Raw genomic sequence first — 20,049 nt, 5'->3', positions numbered from 1 at the left:
ACCTCAAGTGAATGTTCATTTCATCAGACGTTTCAGAATTAATATTTCTGTCTGCCTGATTAGATTTGAGGTCTTCTCTCATGCTTTGTAACTGTAATGATCCAGATCTTCATCCCTCTTTGTTGTGCTGTTATCATTTATTCAGCTCTTTCATCTCCTTTCCATTATCGTCGATCACACACACACACACTTTCAGCCCACGGCGATTAACTTCATGAAAATATTATTTGCAATTTCATTGTTAACTTGTATATTAATTCTGCAAACAATTACCTCCACTTCAGCTTTTCTGCACTTACTGTAATTTCACTGATGGATGTCAGTCGTGACTGAGAACTAAACTTTTTTTTACTATGTAATTTGAAACTGAACTGAAAATGCACTAATGGACAATATCCAATTCTGTAAATTGATGTTCTTAAATTATTGAGTTTTTTGTCCTTTTTTTGTTGTTTTCGGTTGTTTTTTAAATTTTCTGGAGTCCTCAGGGGAGACTTTAAAGTCACAAAGCTGGCTTCTGGAGTGAGCAGAGAAGGAAGAAATCTGTTCAAGGCAGTGTGTAAAAGGAGAGATTTGTACACTACAGCTAATACTATTTCCAGGTTTGGGCAAGGAGAGGGTGCCAAAGATTTCTGACAGCTTTCTTGACATCAAATGTGTGAGCTTTTCATTTATAAATAACTGCTTATCTCACTGCAGTAAACACATTTTCCAGCAGTTACACACAGTGTTAGTTATATACTGTACTGTTTTTAAGACATCTGCCCTGTAACAAGATTAAGCATTTGCTCAGTGATAAAACACACATAATGTACATGAAATACAATATACAAAACAGTATAAGAAATCATAAAATAATAGGTTAGAATTTATTTACTTTGACTATGATTCTTCATACAACTTTTACTCTAAAATTCCAGTTTAATCAGCCAACACAAATGCATATTTAAGAAATTGAAATGATACTTGATGGTTTTAATGAATATTAAGAAATAAGGGAAATGAACTGGGAGAAAAGCAAACTTATGCCAGTCTCCGCAGCAGTTAACAAAGCATATCTGCAATTCATTCCATTTAAGAAATCCTACAAAGCTTTTACATATTTAAGAGTGACTGTCAAATGATCTCCTCCGATTAAACTGGCAAAGCAAAACTGAGCAAGCCAAAACCAATATCGAGTTTTGAAAAACCCTCCCAATATCCATGATTGGCAAGATGAATGCAATCAAGATCCTATTACCCCGCTTTCTACATCTTTTCCAATCCATTCCATGTTTTATTGCGCAATCATACTTCAAGCAATTAAACTCGCTTATTATACTTTGGAGTTATAAAACAGTTAGAATCTCTAAAAAAAAACACCTATCAAAACCAAAGCATATAGGAGGTTTTGCTTTACCAAATTATAAGTTGTATTATTGGGCTTCACACTTTCACATATCCATTTCCACATAATACCCACATCCATTTCCACATGGTGGAAGAAGGGTCCTGCTTTTGAGGCAGACTCCTGTCCTGCATGGTTGTGTATGGAACGAATGCTTTGCAAAAAAAACTTAATTGTCCACTCTTCTTAACAGTCCCACAGCTTTGTAATTGGCAACACCAGGACAGAGGTGTGGAGAGGGCTCAGGAGAGCAGCGCCAGGTGAGAGTGATTAGCACACCGGTTTCCTGTTGAGCTAATCACTCTCTCCTTTTAAAACACAGTAGCGTGCTGGACCTGAGAGAGGAGACGCACGAGAGACACGCGTGCCTGGATGTCGGCAGCCCTGAAGGACCAGAAGCCTGCGAACGACACTGACAGAGCTGCTTTGTGTATTGTGCATAACAAATCCTGAAAATAAACCAGTTAAAACCTCATCCGTGTGAGTCTTACCTGCCTAAGGAACCCACAGTGGCATCAGTCAACCCCACAGTGAAAACCATTCTTTTTTACCAGGTCTGACTGATAGTGTTTTCCTCCTCTGGAAGCAGAAAGGCATTTGCAACATAGGTGATTTATACATCAGTGGCATTTTTGCCCACAACTTGTAGCTAAATATGACATTCCTACATTCCTTTTTCGGTTCTTTCAAATTCAAAATTATGTCAGGGCACATTTACCTGACTAAAATTCTGGTAGAGCATGAGGCCCTTAAGGCAATAAACAAATTTGACCCTGCTGATAAAGGGGCAGTTTCAGACTTTATAATGAAGACCCTGTACTGCAACTGTTTCAAGGAAAGGACTAATGTGTTGGTCACTGTGAAACACCTTGCTCAGTTTACCCTTCACTTTGTACAGTTTTTTGTAAATATGTATGTTTATTTTATTGTCATGACTGTGGCTGTTATTTCTGTACTTATGATGTGCTGATCCTGTTCATGTTTTTTGTTTTATTTGTTAGTTTTGGGGTGGGTGGTCTTTTTTCTTTTTTCTGTTTGTCCTATGTTCTTTTTTTCATTTTGAAAAACAATAAACATATATTTAAAAAAAGAGAGAAAAAAGGGAAATGGTCTGAATGAATGTATCTGCAAAGATACATTTCTGCAAACAGAAAGATTGTGCTGAAATGCAAAATTTCCATTTTGTTTCCCTACAATATCCACCATAACCACAAGCATAATTGTTTTGTATTGTTCTATTCAGACAACTCAAAGCACTTAGTTAAGGGAATGATGGTCGTCTCAGTTACACATTAAAAAATCAACAGTAACTTAATATCATTCCCCAACCTGATCCTAAGTGTTTCAGTAGCCTAAATCTAACCACATGCATGACTCGGGATGTGAATCCTTGTTTCTGGTGTCAAAGTCCTGCACTGTGTGCAGCCGACCATCCATCCTGACCTCCTCCTGCAACATTAATGAAGTACAAAGTTGATGTACTCAGTAGACCACAAAAAATCAGCTGTTAGTGAACTTTTTCAAAATGTAATGTAATATAAATGAAACATTTTAGTGCATTAATGTAATATTCATATATCAATCAATATTTTGTTGCAGCTTAACAAGGTACAAGATTATTTATTTATCAGTCTACAACACAAGGTTGTACTATGAAATGCATGTTGTAGTCCCTCTATGCCACAAAACAAAATTTATATACATGGATAAATAAATAATAAATCATGTGTATAGTAGAGTATGGAGGATGTATATAGGAGTCATAGTCTGAGAAAAGAAGCCATCTTGTAGTACGGCAGCAAATGTTTCTGTATTGCTTGCCAGACAGAAGTGTGAACAGGCTGTTCCTGGGGTAGAGATACGTGATGTCCATGACAGGTTCTCCATGATGCTGTTCACCTGTTCACCTGTAGATACAGACACATTTATGTCCCCTACAGTGTTAATTGTGATGAACCAGTTTGATCATAGCTCATTACCAAGAGTTTTCAAGAGTTACCTCTGCTGCACAGGATAGGTTCATTACACTTACTTAATCAGAAATCTTCCCAATATTCCCAACTAACAGACTCATTGTCAATTGAGAACTGTTTGGGCCAAAAAATACAAGGACTGTACTTGGTTTCTTTGGTTCTTTGTGAGATGCAAAGAAAGTGAATGGATGGTATCTGCATGTATGGTTCCCAACTTGAAGCTTGGAGGAGGTTCGATGATGTGGAGGTGCTTTGCTGTTGACACTATGTATGACACTGCAATTTAAATATTAAATATTCAGGGTCCCTATTATTACTATATTCTTCTTCAGCGACATGCCATCCCATCCAGTTTGTACTCAGTGGGACCATCAGTGACCAAAAAACTAAAAATCTAACCAGGAAGGAAAGTGATAGTGCTGCATCAGATGACCTGGCCTCCGCAATCGAACAGAACAAAGGTAAAGTAGCCAGCAAACTCCTTCAAGAATTCCAGGAGGGTAGCCCATGAAACTTTGAAAAGTCTGAAATCTAAATCATATTTAGCTTTGTTACCTCATAGTCTTCAGTCTTAATCTATTATGTACAAAATAAATAAAAAGAAAGATCATGTGTCCAAACTTTCGACTGATACTCTAGTACTCACTGGTATTCTGTAAATACATTTAAAAAGGGCCAATAAAGGATAAATCTAGTTTGTAGGTAGAAACTTGCTGACATGAACCTGGAGCAAACTGTAGTTTTGTTGTTTCAAACTGGGCTACTGTCAGTTTAATGAACAGCTGTGACCACAGAGCAGAGGGCTGAGGTTATGTTTCCGTCTGGATCACAGGTCTCTGTCCCCTCAGCTCTCTGTCTGCAACAACACCATATAAAGCCACCACTCCTCGGGGCCTGCCCTGAAACTCACATGGATGATGGAGCTCATCTGTGGGGTGGACAAGACGAGTAAATCACCTCTTCCTCTTCCTCTTCCTCTTCTTCTTCCTCCGCCCTCTCTTCCCGGGCTCCTGAGGCTGCTGGAAAGTTGGCATCAGGATTTATGGACATATTTTTGTGTCATCTATGTTGCTGCTGGGTGACACTAACACCCACTCAACCCACGTCTGACCTCCTATTTTAATGGGAATATTTATGAGTACTGGCAATACTGTCTGCTGTAGTTTTTTTTATTTTTTAGTCTCCTGAAACTAGATTAGATTGAATTAGACTAGAGATTAGATTAGACTAGATAAAATTATATTAGATTAGAGAATAGAGAAAATAATATTTGGCTAGACTGGATCAGATTAAATGAGATGAGACCAAAGTAGATATGATTAGATTATGATTATGATTCCTAAAATCAGATTAGATTGGGCTGAATAAAAGAGTGAAATAAATATGATATGATATGATATGATATGATATGATATGATATGATATTAGATTTAATCACATTACATTAAACTAAATTTGATTTAATTAGATCAGATCAGATTATCTTAGACAGACAAAAACATTGTTAAATGTGTGTAGATTACATTAGGAAATGGACAAAAGCTTATTAAAGCTAGATTACACTACGTAATAGGCTTTACTTTGTTAGACTAGATTGGATTCAATTAGAATAAATTATTAAATCAGATTCGAAAAGTCGTGAAATTGTCAGACAATCCAACAATCAGGGTCACTTTTCTGTGATTGGTGTGGAGGTGTGAATGTAGGCAGAGTATGAACGTCTCTCTCAAGTTCTTACATTCTTCATACAACTACTTCAGTCACTTTTTTATTTGAAAACTTGAGTGCAAAACAATTGATGTCTCAAGGACAGTCCGCTCCATTATCCTCATTTGTACGATTAGGGCATTGTGTCTTATGTAGGTCTTTGTCATCACAAAGTTTTTGGAGAGAGACAGTGGGAGGTAGCCAGGAGGAGGCGGCAAGCTTTTCACTTCACCATCCAGAGTGGAATGTTAAGCACAGGTAGAAACACTTTCATATTAGACATGGTCGGACCACGCAACTCTTTTTCTTAAGCAGACTTAGACCTTGAAGACAAACCAGAGGGTTTTGATAAATTATACATCATGCTAAGTTTCCTGGGGAGACACACATACACACAATGCACACATAAAACTCACAACAAGAGGGAGGATCTACCCACTTCTTGCTAAACTCGGTTTTGAGAGGTCCTATTGTTTTTAGCACTGCCCCATTTGCATAAATTAAGTTGATATAATCCTCCCGCTGCATAAATTATCATATCTTTTTTTTTTTTTTTGGCCTTTTCAAGCTCTATTTCTAACAGGGACAGCTGAAGAGAGACAGGAATGTGGGGAGAGAGAGATGGGGAATGACATGCGGGATGGAGCCACAAGTCGGATTCAAACCCTGGGCTGCCGCGGCAAGGACTGAGCCTTTGCGGTGGTGAGGTAATATTCCAGCTGCATAAATTAGCATATGTTTATAACTAAAGTTGACATAATGTTTTTAACGATATGAATGAGCATATGTTCAGCACTAAAGTTGGCGGAATGTTTCTCACGGATCTGAGAAGCAAAATGTGAGAGAGGTTTGCTGTGAGATGTTCTGTAAAAGACTGCAATTTTGCGCCACAGAATCTTTTCAAATTTAGCTACATCACTAAAAGTGACGGGGGTCTGATCATTCAAACCGGCAAATCCCAAAATCGTCAACCTCTGATTATCCCTAGCACATACTGATGAAATGTTGCAATATTGTGTCCCTCATCTGCACCTCAGTCATGTACACTGCTCAAAGAAATTAAAGGAACACTTTTTAATCAGAGTATTCAAGTCATTTCAACTTCTGGGATATTGATCCGGTCAGGTAAGTAGTTTGGGGGATCATTTTCATCTGTTTTGGTGTTAATGAAACATTCAGGGGCAACAATGAGATGACCCTGAAAACAGGAATGGTTTTACAGGTGGAGGCTGCTGACATTTTTTACCTGCTCATCTTTTCTGACCATTTTCTCATTAGTTTTGCATTTGGCTAGAGTCAGTATCACTACTGGTAGCATGGTGCAGTACCTGGACCCTACAGAGGTTGCACAGGTAGTCCAACTCCTCCAGGGTGGCACATCAATATGTGCCATTGCCAGATGGTTTGCTGTGTGCCAGAGCCCTACAAAAGACCTACAGGAGGCCACTGGTGTGAATGTCTCTGACCAAACAATCAGAAACAGACTTCATGAGGGTGGCCTGAGGGCCCGATGTCCTGTACTGGACCCTGTGCTCACTGCCCGGCACCATGGAGCTCGACTGGCATTTGCCACAGAACACCAGAATTGGCAGGTCTGCCACTGGCACCCTGCGATTTTACAAATGACAACAGGTTCACCCTGAGCACATGTGATAGACGTGAATTTGGAGTTTGGAGACGCTGTGGAGAACATTATGCTGCCTGCAACATCATTCAGCATGACCGGTTTGGTGGTAGGTCAGTGATGGTCTTGGGAGGCATATCTCTGGAAGGACACACAGACCTCTGCAGGTTAGACAATGGAACCCTGACTGCTATTAGGTATCAGAATGAAATCCTTGGACCCATTGTCAGACCCTATGCTGGGGTGCAGTGGGTCCTGGGTTCCTCCTGGAGCATGTCAATGCCCAGCCTCATGTGGCGAGAGTATGCGGGCAGTTCCTGGAGGATGAAGGAAATGATACTATTGACTGGCCCCTATGTTCGACTGACATAAATCTAATCGAGCACCTCTTGGTCATTATGTTTTGGTCCATCCGATGCCACCAGGTTGCACCTCAGACTGTCCAGGAGCTCAGTGATGCCCTGGTCCAGATCTGGGAGGAGATCCCCCAGGACACCATCCATCGTCTCATTGGGAGCATGCCCCGACGTTGTCAGGCATGCATAAAAGCATGTGGAGGCCATACAAACTACTGAGTACCATTATGAGTTGCTACAAAGAAATTTTGGCAAAATGGACTAGCCTGCCACATAATGTTTTTGCTTTGTGGATGTCTTTGAATTCAGCCCTCTGTAGGTTGATAGTTTTCATTTCATTAATGATGTGGCATCCTTTTGTTCTTAACACATTACACATTCCATATCAGGAAAGATATCCAGCGTGATTTCTTTTCCTGTTGAGATCTGATGTGTTTTCAAAGTGTTCCTTTAATTTTTTGGAGCAGTGTATAAAGGGGTTTCACAGGTACATCTCTGATATGAGACAATTTCTCTCATCCACTATTGTTATTGTGAAAATAATACCCCAGCACCCAAACATAACACCCCTCCTTCTTACTCACAAAATAGCCATACATCGTTCTCATGTGAGTCATCTAAACATATGCCAATTCATACCATGAGAAACATTAATTTATGCAAACTGGGCCAGGCTAAAGAACAATTGGACCTGTCAAAACCGAGTTTGACAAGAATTTGGTAGATCCTCTCTCTAACACACTCACAACAGCAAACATAAAACATAAAAAGTCCAAAATTTGACTGCATCAATCTGAAACATTTATAGTGGATTCTGAAATCATGATGGAGAAGCATCACAGCCTCATCCAGTAGATACTTGGGGTCATGACCCTGAGGTCAGTGTGATCAGTATCCATCAGGACCAGCTAATGAATCCCCTCTGTCCTCCACCCCCAGGCAGCAACAGGGCCAAATCGAACAATATGGAAGTTGTTGTTTTCCATCTGGAAGACAGCTTCATGTATGTATTTTATTGGTGATATTCTTCACACAGCAAGACAGTTGATTGGAAACATAAAGCAGGAACAGAACCTCGGGCCTGCTGCTGTGGTGTGTCTCTGCAGGAGAAACTCATTAGTGCTGAGTAATGAGCCTCCTGCTAATACAGCTGCAGAATTATGCTCTCTATCACAGGCTCTGTGAGTGTTTGGCATTTTTCAATTTAATTAAACAGTCAGTAATCTGGTTGTAAAAGCTTCTGAGGTTACTATCTATAATGTAACATGAATATGACACTGTGATAGCTCAGAGCAGAGCTGCTGTTTGATGAAAGGGAAGTTGCTGTTTCTGTCCTGCACATAATGATGCTGATTGATCCAGATTTATACAGAGGGATTGAGATATCTCACTGATTGCTTACAGACGGATATGAAATTCCTTCTGGATATTTGTGCTCACCAGCAGGTGATTCTTAATGATTTTAAAGACATCCTGACTTGTGTACCACTGGACACAATTTAGATTTTTAGCCCTGCCTGTGGTAAGGCTCAAGGATATTTTTCATATGATCAGCGATACAAATTATGCTCCGCTCTACTGTGCGAAGAGTAGTACACCAACTTCAAACTTGTGTCCTTGGGAATTCAACCTTTGAAAGTTCAGAGAGACGATGTGAAAATGATTCACATGAGCAATGTGTGCAAGGTAGCAGGAAAATAGTTTGTATGTTTTCTGGATCTCTATGACACATGACGTCTGACGGACAGGCCAGCATGGATCAGGGAATAATTGTAACACAGATGCTCCCAGGTTGGGTTTCTTCTTCAGCAGCTCACTTTATTTTGACATGACAGGGCAGTGTGCTGCAGCAGTGCCTCTCAAACACACCAATCACCGGGAGGAGTGTGAAGTCCTCCTCAGTTGTCTCCTGTCACTTCCAGTGGAGTCTGGATGCTGGCAGGTCAACCTGCCTGATGTCAGTATCACACGTCCTCTCTTTAACAGACTCCAGATCATGTCAGGCAGAAAACTGCTGTCACACAGAGCTGAGTGAAGCTCTGGAAAGGCTGCCATCAGTGCAATGATGGAAAAATATTCTAATTACATTGAAGTATCTGGGTCATAATGCATCATCTGTGCAGCCTACTACAGCTTTTTAAAGAGATGTAATGAAGACTGCAATTAACTTTATGTTAAGTACTAATTTGGACAAAGGGAATGGAGCCTGCCTAACTGTTAACTGGACAATGCAACATTTCCTGAAGAAAATGCTTGTGCTCATCACTGACATTTTGCAGGCGACACACTTAAAATTGGTTTTAATGTCTGAAAATGTTTGAGTCCTTGTAGCTAAGAAGCGAAAGGATAGAGTGACCAAGCAAGAAACCGCTGGACAAGCGTAAACCTGGGATTTATTTTTAGTTGTTGCCAAGAGCTTCATAAAATAAAAGGCTGAAAGACAGACGCCGAGCTGGACTTCTTGCTGTTGGACTATTAGCTGGCTGCTATGCCTGTGTTGTTGCACTCGCTTGATGTTTATATCTTGATGTATAATATTAGTTAAAGTTTAATTGACAGATTGAATTTGAAGGTTCAGCTGAAGTGAAATTCCTGATATAGATCTATTGTCAGTTCAAGTGTCATTTAAAGTATATAACTAATGGGAATTAGGTATTGTTTTAAGTATTAGTTGAGGTGTAAGCACTAATATCAGTTTAACAGTATGACGAGTAGGGTGAAAAAAACCCTCAGATTTTGTTATAAAGTCTGAAGACTTGGGGATAAGATGTATCAACTGAAGTGTTATCACTGTAAGTTGATGATGAAAACAATTAAACAAAAGGAAAAAACAAACAACAATGCCCAAGCTAAAAGACTTGGTTTTACTTTTTAATTGTATGTACCCTTTATTTGATTTATTTTTTTTCTTATTATCATTATTGTATTACTATTATTTAATCATAATTCTATTACTATTATTTAATCATAATTGTATGATTTAATCATAATTGTATTACTATTATTTAATCATATTTGTATTACTTTGTAGTGTAGTGTATTGTTTTCATGTCTTACTGTTCGCCAGTACTGGGGTTCCCTACACGCATGCGCGTTATCACAGCCTGTCAATTTGAAACCAGGCGAGGGAAAACAAACCAAACTCCTGCAGCGGTAAGTTTGTAATGTTTTGTTTCCTTACCCGGCGATGGGTATTCTGCCACGATGATCTGCCCTTTCATTAACAGTACACGACATGTTGTTAAATAGTTTGTGAAAGCTTGTTTAGTGACAGTTTTACGCCACTTGTCTGAATACATGGCAAACCCCCATTGTGAAACTGCGTTTTAGGTTGCGTTACTCACTGAGACAACCATACAGCATGCAGAGATCAGGTTTAGACATGTTAGACATGTGTACATCGTCCTAAATAATTCGGCTTACAGCCAATTCACCGCGATGTGTTTCCTGTCCTCCAAAAACATGCTGATATCCACCGCTTTCAGTTCGAGGGGAAAGCTGAAATATTCTTCAAAGACGTGTGCCATTATGTATTATATGTGTGCCGAAGTAACACAGAGGGTCTGTTTATTCATCCAAACCTGTACATTATCTTCTGTTCACCGTGTGTGTGTGCAGAGCATCAATATAACCTTAAACATGAGCTTTTTCTAATGGAGTTTGCTTCGATGTGAAAGAAACGAGAGTGGCTCCTCTGCATGCTAAAGGTGGCTAACAGGCTAACTAGCAAACAGTTGCTGTAGTCGAAATGAAGACATGCTTAAAACTAAACTAAACTAAACTAAACTAAACTAAACTAAACTAAACATACTGGCATAGACGTAAGTGTTCGTGTTAGCATTAGTTGTTATAACTCTCCTTAAGACTACATAACCCAGGAGGTGACAGGTCACAATACACAAACAGCTGTCTGGTACTCTCTGTTTTCTGGTTGCTGGCTCACAGTTCTCCAGTACAATAAATGTATAATAAAATAATAATAATAATAATAATAATAATAATAATAATAATAATAATAATACAATAAATGTGAGGTGGCTGGCAGCTCTCCTATCAGCACACACTTTGTTTTAGTGTCTGATTCCTTGACTAATGTTTTGATGCGTGCAGGTATTTGGTACATTAGCACATGCCACCTCCCTGATGTGTTGTGATGGCTATATGCCCTATATCACTGCTTTTCCTCCGACGTATAGTGCTCACATCGTGTGGCTGCTGTCTACAGTGAGTGGTTTTTCCATTATGTTTTTGTGGCATAAGCCACTGGTTCCCAACCCCTTTTTTTTTTCTTAATGGCTGCTTTTCTATAAGAGTGACATCTTTTATGCATGTTTCATATTATATCCAACGCATAACAATGACAGAATAAACTGACAAACGTAAACAGTGAAGGTGTTAAGTGCAGGATGTTTGAGCAGATTATTCCCTGTGAATGTTGCACCACAGACGAGTCTCTATTATATATATGTTTAATAATCATACATGCTTTTTTTAATAAATTGGTTTTCTTCTCTCTGACAATTGGCCATTGTTCTGTTAGCGTTGGTTGTTTTGACTGCATATTTTCCTCATTCAGGACGAGGCCGTTTAACAGAGGGTGAAGGCTCCAAAAATTTTGCTTGTGTTCAGCTTTTCACTGTGGCTGATATTTTTTAAAACCTGCGTTGAATATGTTAAATAATAATTAAAACTTTTAAAAGAAATCAATGAAATGCTAAGACTTAGGCCTTCTGTATCATCAAGAAGGCTTTGCCACAGAGAAAGTGCCCTCAGGTTACAGATGATCCACGTCTTGGCCCATTTTATATTAGCCAGAAGGCGGAAGAGGCCGGACGGCCAACGAGTCAGCGGCAAGAGCTGCATGTTTTGAGCTTCAAAACAGCACTTTGGAAACCTGTGGGTGACCTCACATATACACTGTCTATTCTTTATACTGTCATTGGTTGAGACTTTGGTTGAGGGAACCATTGGCACAGTCTAGCCTACCACTTTTCCATGGTACCTGTTGATGAGTGATCGGTTTGTCTTCGCTTTCCTTTGGAACTAATACTCTCCTCTGCTCTTTAAGTTTGTGCTTTGACTCCTCGTCCTTCATGTGACAGATGTGATAATTGTTTTAGCATTTCAGCCTGTCGTCTCTGTCATCAGTGAGCGTTCAAAACAAACAGCAGAGATATTTCAGGGTCACTTTGTTCCCCAATAAATAAAAAGCGTATACCCGTGGAGTTGATGGGATTACATGAGACCGTACAGAGCTGATGTGATTTAACATTTTTCGGGTTCAGATCAGCTGTTGCAGTGTGATGTGATGTAGCCGCTGTGAGTGGACCACTTTAAGGTTTATTTTTCTTATTTCCTTCACTTCCTCTGTTCAGATAGCCTAGGTTGTTATCGTGTTTGGGAAACAACTCTGCCTGTTTTCTCTGCTGCTGACATTTTATTGAGGCGCTGCTTGGTTAATCAGATGAAGGGATGACAGCGTGTGGGCCTTACAACCCAGAAAATGGGTTTTGCTGTTTTACAACTTTTGTTTTGGAGGAAGTGATTGAAAATGGCATCGCAGTCCACTTTACTTTCTAAAAGGAAAGAGGCTGCAGGCCTTTAGACAACATTAGAATTCACTGGAACAAACTGTCATTTCAAACTAGTTTAAACAAAAAAGTCACAGCCTATTTCTTTCTACAGGAGTGGAGGGGCTGAGATGGTTTGTGTCCACATTAGTGTTTCCAGGTTGTTTTTGTGGAGACCTCTGTCCACAGTTAAACTGACCAAATCATTGTTTAACGGTTATAATGTTTTCTGACTAAATTACCAGAAACAAACCCTACTGACACAGCTGTGCTGTTTGATCATCTGTTTCTCTTTACAGACACAGTTGACAGAATCATTTGACAGAAAGTCTTTGCTGAACTTTGCTGCCACACTCCCATGACTGTAGGCTTCACACATGGTTTGTTACTCTGCAGACTGACAGCCGGTTACATCTCCGCTAAGTCTCCTCCTGCTCTCTGTGTTCTGCTTCTGTTGTCAGCCACCTGAACGAGTCTGAAATATTTATTTATGGGGATATAACCGACTCAGAATTTGTCAGTCAGATCTGATTTGACTGTTCAACACGACGATTCAGCTGTTCATTTAGTGCCACACTAAACTTCCAGGCCTACGTCAGCCCAAAAGTCTCATGTTTTATCAAAAGAATCCAGTTTTAATGCCTTTCTCTGTCATCTGTGATGTGAAGAGATCACATTTCCATACAGTCAGGCAAAGTACAACTGGGCGTCCTGCTTTTAGGTCAGTTGTAACATCCCAGCACACCACGGAGCGTCTCTCCTGCCGGGCATCTGACAGCGCTGTCAGACGAAAAGTCAATCACAGTAGACGGCAGTAGAGGACGTTCTACTACCGTCTTGTTTATTAGCCCACTTTACTGACAGTCATCAGTGGAGCAGAGACTGTGGGAGCCTCACGCTATCTGGCGTCATGCTGCCCTCCGTCTCTATCACTCTTGTCCGTTTCCATCACAGTTTCATTGTTTGTGGTCATTTTGAGACTTTCTAAAGTTTACATCCTGCCATGCTGTTGCTCCTGCATTGATTTGTGTACACAATCATGACAAAATGTGAGTCGATTTGGTGTCTCCTCGATGGATGACTCAGATAGCTCTACTTCTTTATTTCATCTTGGCCCGTAAACACGACATGTTAACCAGCCGTCATTCCCAAACTGATGCACTGCGGTGCTAAAATCTTTATGACCCCCAATATTGTCTTGCAAAATCAGCATAACAACAGGGTAATGACGGCAGCTCTGTTGTGTATTCAGCTATATTGGCATTTAAAATGAATGATCACAGAGAAAGTTAGAGGTGATGCAAGGTTGTGCTCTTAAATTTACTGCTATGCAGCCTTCAACCCTCGCCGGACAGCTTATATCATCATTTTGGACCAGATATGTTTATGTCTACACACAGAAACACCAAGCAGGCATTTTAAGCTTCATACACTCTGGAGGCAGTTTGGTAGAGGTCTGTTTGAAGGAAGAAATATGCCACAGAGGGCTGAAACAACATAAATAGATGCTTTTACAAATTAAACCCTCCTAGTATAAATGTTCGCTCAGTCCACTGATCATTCAGCTCCTGTATTCTCCTCTCGTGTGGAGCTGCAGACAAATATTGATGAGGCGTGAAGAGCTTGCTCATCCTGTCTGGACCTGCCCGTGAGAGTTAAAAGTCAGGCGCTCCGTCCTGCTTTTGAAGCGGCGGCCACTCGCTGTGGGACAGATCACACAATGAGTGACCCCGGCGACCCCATGCTGGACAGCTGTGTGCCCGGGTGAGGACGCTGGACTTTCATCTGGATGTGGCGTCCTGATATTTCTCCTCTTCTGCCTCGGTGGCTGCTGCATTACAGAGACCACCTGCCACTTACTTCACCCTTTTCACCTGAAACTTTGTTGGTTGGAGTAAAAAAAGAAAAAGAGACTCCAGACACTGGTGTTGTGGTTAAAGAGCAGACTGAATCTGTGCAGCAGGAGATGAAGCTGTTCGATGTCCGGTCTGAAAAATGTGCAGTAGTAAAAAAACACTGATAGGTTGAACTTAGGGCTGAAGGATTAATCAATCTGAAGGTACATCTACAACATTTCTTTACAATTTCTTGGGTGTTTCTCGAGCTATAAGACATTTTAATTATCCCGGAAATAGGAGATTTGTTGGGTTGCGTTAGAGGCTGTGAACAAAACACAAACTATGTATTACAAGGCAGATAAAACAGGCTCTTCACACAAACATCGCTGGAGTACAATAACACGAGACAGCTTTATTTCATTTTATTTGCATACACATTAAATTGTGCAAAATCCAAAACATAAGATGTAAGAGAGGTCAACTAGCCACAGGCGACGTCCCCCTCCCCTATAAGAAAAAAGAAGTTACACATATATTACATAATTCATATACAAGAACAACTCGATCATCATGGTACAGTTCAGTTCACTCGACAACCCGTGAGGCAGTGTCTTAACATGGCCGTCAGTCTGTCTGTCTGTTTTCCCCTCTGCCTTGCTTTGTTCTGATTGGCTGAGGTTTGGCACGATGGTTTGATTCACATCTTCTTCTGCTGTCTCCTTTATTTTTGACATTGTAAGAGTAAACATGGCAGCTTACACCGACAGACATTTTCACTCACCGTTTATCAGCTCACAAGTTGACTCTAGTACTAAATAAATAATTTGTTGTAATACAGAAATATAGTACAATATGTTTTGGGCATAATCTCACAGTATTACCATAGGCTATTGGCCAGCCAAAATATAGCTGGCTCTTCTTTTTTAATCCTCAGATTGGCTTTATTTCCTCAGGCTTTTATTTGAAACTGGCCTGCATCCCTAACTTCGTCTGTTTATTTGATGCATTTCATCATATGTTAGTAAGAAGCCTTCCTGTTTTAGGACATGCTGACTTGGTGTATGTCAAGAGTTGAATAGTATTGTGCTTTTTCCTAATTCATTCCACGATATAATATAATGTATGTGAGTTACAGCAGCGCATTGCGATCTCCGTCAAAGATATCTAAGGTATGTGTTATATACTTTACATCTCCCCTCGTCCCAGTCTCCAAACCTTGTTTAGAAATGTTGTGAACGTCGTTTCGATGGATGGGAACAGATTGTGTTGTGCCAGAGACGTTATTTAAGTTTTAGTTAATTTGTGATCATCTTCTGTAAAGCCAGACTCTGCGAGAGTGTGCCACTGCTGGGACAGAGACAGGTCTCGAACAAAATCAATGACTTGTCTGGAAACTATCATGTTCAGAATATACACTACTCACAAAAAGTTAAAGATATTCAACTTTCAGGTGAAATTTATGGAAAATGGAAAAAGTTCATGCTACAGTCATAGTATATCATGCAAGTAGGGCATTTAAGTAAAAACATGCAATGGTAATTTCTTCACAAACAATTTATTGAAACAAAAGCTAACAACAGTGGTGGGTATACCACAACAAAAAATGTCAATGTCCATGAGCATCAAATACAGCCCGACAACGATGCTGTCAACTTATTGCAGCCTGCTGGTGACACTCAGTGACACTCTAAGCTCCGTGGCAACTTCCCTCTGAGTACATCCCATTTGAAGCCTCGCACTGACCAGGTACTGTTGATGGATTGTTAGGTTTTGTCTAGGTCTCATGATGTCAAAATGTGAACAGCATGATGAAGAGGACTTTTTAAAATACAAATTGAATTGAACCAGAACATTTAGTGGTCGATTCATGGATCAGACAATTTCTGTGGTTGATCACCTCGGCAGAGAACAGCAGGTTATGCAATAAGTACTGAAACATTGAACAGTTGGACATGTGCATTTAAAAGTTTAAAGAAGGTCAAATTAATTATATATAGTTAGGGATGTAACGATGCATTGTGACACGATTAAAAATCGGTACAAATGCGTGACTACTCGCATCGGTTGACAGAAAAAAATTAATCGCGATTCTTGGCGAATAGGAACCCGCACAGCGCGTGCTCTCACTGGTCAAACAGGTTGCGTGAGCGTGGCGTATTTGGTCCGTCCTGCACGCGACTTCAAACCCCACCGGGAGTGTTTCAGAAGCAAGCGCTTAGCCCGCCAGACTTTGTTTACTTGCTCAGATTTGGACATTTTCCCGGTGTATGTTCTTCTAAACATGCTTCTACATGTACAAATATGCTACGTAGTAAATTAGTTTCACTTCTGTACGACCGGCAGTTTGCACGGGGTATTTTATTTTGAAAATCCACCGGATTCTCTTTGCTTTTTCTGTGTCTGGCTTCCGCCCGCTCGAGGTGCTCTGTGGAAAATGACACGTGCTGCTCGCAAGTTTGAATGTTTTTATTTTATTGTTATGTACAAAAAATTGGTCATATTAGACCTTGAATAGTATGTAAGGGTTAATGAGTAATGAAATGTTAGGATCATTTTTGTATGTACTTAAGTTCACAACTTCATTGTAAGATTAATGTAAAGCTTTAGTTAATAAAATGATCAAATTAATTCAGTTGCTCTCATAATCTGTCTTTTTTGCACAGTAAAAATGTGACTAGTGGAAATTCTGATTGGCTGGTAACTTCAGAAACTTACCAGCCACATTGGCTGGTGATCAAAAAAGTTAATTTAGAGCCCTGGTTACGCCACCTCGTGAGCGAAAACTGCACATCACACCAGTTAAGAGCAGTTTACTGTGAGATTGTTTCTAAAGAAAGCAGATATTTGTCATGTGTTTTGTTGTTTAAGATGTAAGTTGCACTTTTTCTAAGAATACAAACTGCTTGAGAGTTTCTGTAAAGAAAGATGTTTTTCCTACAAATAAAAAGATAATTTTATTTGGTCATAATTGGTCTGTAGCTCATTTTGATTTGAAAAAATCGTGAAAAAATCGTGACTCGAATCGAGTCGTGAGTTGAGTGTATCGTTATATCCCTAGTTATAGTGCATTTTAGGTGCACTCTGAAATTTCATCCAAACAGTGGATCCTGTAGCTTTCACATTAAAAACGTCCCTGCAGCTCAAGTGACACATTTTTCAGATGCAAAATCTGCACATGGGTTCATTGACAGTAATGTTAAGTGACAATTGGAAGTAATATAGTAGAGCACCACTAAAAGCTACAAACTAGTGTTAGAAGCATAATTTGAATCTACACTGTCTGTCCTTTTATTTGTGATGTGAGTTAACAGGTTGATATCGATGTGTGTCAGCTTTCCTTTGCATCCTCACCATGATGGGCCGTCATTTTAATATCTGTTATCCACCGCAATACCCTCTTGATATTTTACGTTGCTGTGAGGTATTTTGTACAATTGTAACCTGTGCAATTAAAAGATATTATTAAGTTGTCATCTTTTCTGATACTGTAATTACAGACCTGCTGATTCTGTCATCTAATCTGACAGCTTTAGCCCAGAGTAGCTCACAGCTAAAAGTTTTTGGAATCATAAATAATGTTTATAGGTGAGGTGCAGCCTCCATTGGAGCCCATTAAAACAGCTAATCGTCTCCATTGTCACTATGGGGCCTGCAGTCAGCAACTCTTCTGTGTTTTAGTTTTGAAAAGCTTAAAAATCTGCTTCTACAAGCACAGAAATGTACACTATTATTAAAGTCATATTTTTTACTTTACCCCGAGGAGAGGTTTTCAAACATCAGCCACATAGAAGACCTAACATACACACTCTTTTCCATACTGTGTCAGATTTGCCACTTAAATGTCAGTAATTTGGATCATCAAGTTTTATGTTGTTTGTGTCATTGTGTGTGCACACAGCACTGCAGGATAACAGCATGGCAGGCTGTCTCAAAATTATCTAACAGAGGGCAGCGCAACTTGTTTCTGCTGTCTGCTCGGCACCGGTGCAGAACATTATCAAATTTTAAACTTTTTACTTTGTGAAACAGATGTTGGTACCACCTCCTCTCTACCGTTCAGTGTGATTGACTCTTAAGCTGACAAAGCTGTCAGCAGCCAGGCTGGAGAAACGCTCCGTGCTGCAGCGTTTTAGAACTGTAGTATGATTAGGATCAACACTTTTTATATCTTTAAATGTGTGGAAATGTGAAGTTTTCACATCACAGATGATGAACAAAGGTGTTGAAACGAGGAAAGAAATTTAATTTATATACCTTCTCATTAAACTCCTCCACACTGTTTTAACTGCTGCTGGTATAATAGAGGCATCTTTGTTTAGAACTTATTCAATTATCGGTATAATAGAGGCATCTTTGTTTAGAACTTATTCAATTATCATCAGGCATGTGATAATTAACACAACAGCTACTTTCATACAGAGATGGGTAAAAAAAAATCATTTGGTGAGTCATTTGATGTTTAATACATAATAATAATAATAATAATAATAATAATAATAAGTTTAATTTATAAAGCACTTTACATTTGAATGAAATCTCAAAGTGCTACAATACACACAAAGTATATGCACACAAGCAACAGAAACAAATAAATCACAGCAAGAGAAATCATGTTGAATACGATGTGGAAAAAAGGAAAGTTTTAAGTCCTTTTTTTGGCACGATGGTTTAATTCACATCTTCTTGTGCTGTCTCCTTTATTTTTGACATTGTAAGAGTAAACATGGCAGCTTACACCGACAGACATTTTCACTCACCGTTTATCAGCTCACAAGTTGACTCTAGTACTAAATAAATATTTGTTGTAATACAGAAATATAGTACAATATGTTTTGGGCATAATCTCACAATATTACCATAGGCTATTGGCAGCCAAAATATAGCTGGCTCTTCTTTTTCAATCCTCAGATTGGCTTTATTTCCTCCAGGCTTTATTTGAAACTGGCCTGCATCCCTAACTTCGTCTGTTTATTTGATGCATTTCATCATATGTTAGTAAGAAGCCTTGCTGTTTAGGACATGCTGATTTGGTGTATGTCAAGAGTTGAGGTATTGTGTTTTTTCCTAGTTCATTCCACGATATAATATATGTGAGTTACAGCAGCGCATTGCGATCCGTCAAAGATATGTAGGGTATGTGTTATATACTTTACATCTCCCTCGGCCAGTCTCCAAACCTTGTTAGAAATGTTTGAACGTCGTTTCGTGATGGGAATGTGTGTTGCAGAACATTATTAGTTTTAGTAATTTGTATATCTTCTGTGAAGCCTCTCTCGAGAGTGTGCCATTGCTGGGACAGAGACAGGTTCGAACAAAATCAATGACTTGTCTGAAACTCATGTTCGATATACACTCTCACAAAAGTTAAAGTATTCAACTTTCAGGTGAATTTATGGAAAATGGAAAAAGTTCATGCTACAGTGATAGTATTCATGCAAGTAGGCATTTAAGTAAAAACATGCAATGGTAATTTCTTCACAAACAATTTATCGAAACAAAAGCTAACAACAGTGGTGGGTATACCACAACAAAAAATGTCAATGTCCATGAGCATCAAATACAGCCCGACAACGATGCTGTCAACTATTGCAGCC

General features: G+C 39.5%; 1 protein-coding gene across 1 annotated transcript in view; it reads left to right on the top strand.

Annotated features, from left to right (window-relative positions):
- The first annotated feature begins 10,108 nt into the window (after nt 1-10,108).
- pot1 (protection of telomeres 1 homolog) overlaps nt 10,109-20,049 on the top strand; it is a 68,212-nt gene continuing 58,271 nt past the window's right edge. Inside the window, exon 1 of the mRNA XM_019267597.2 lies at nt 10,109-10,200. The gene's annotated coding sequence lies outside the window, so the exon portion shown is untranslated. The remainder of the gene's footprint in view (nt 10,201-20,049) is intronic.

Source organism: Larimichthys crocea, chromosome XXI (assembly GCF_000972845.2).
Source record: "Larimichthys crocea isolate SSNF chromosome XXI, L_crocea_2.0, whole genome shotgun sequence".
In the NCBI taxonomy this organism is placed as follows: Eukaryota; Metazoa; Chordata; class Actinopteri; family Sciaenidae; genus Larimichthys; species Larimichthys crocea.
Note: the sequence above shows the minus strand (reverse complement) of the source record. Positions and strands in the feature narration are given on the sequence as shown.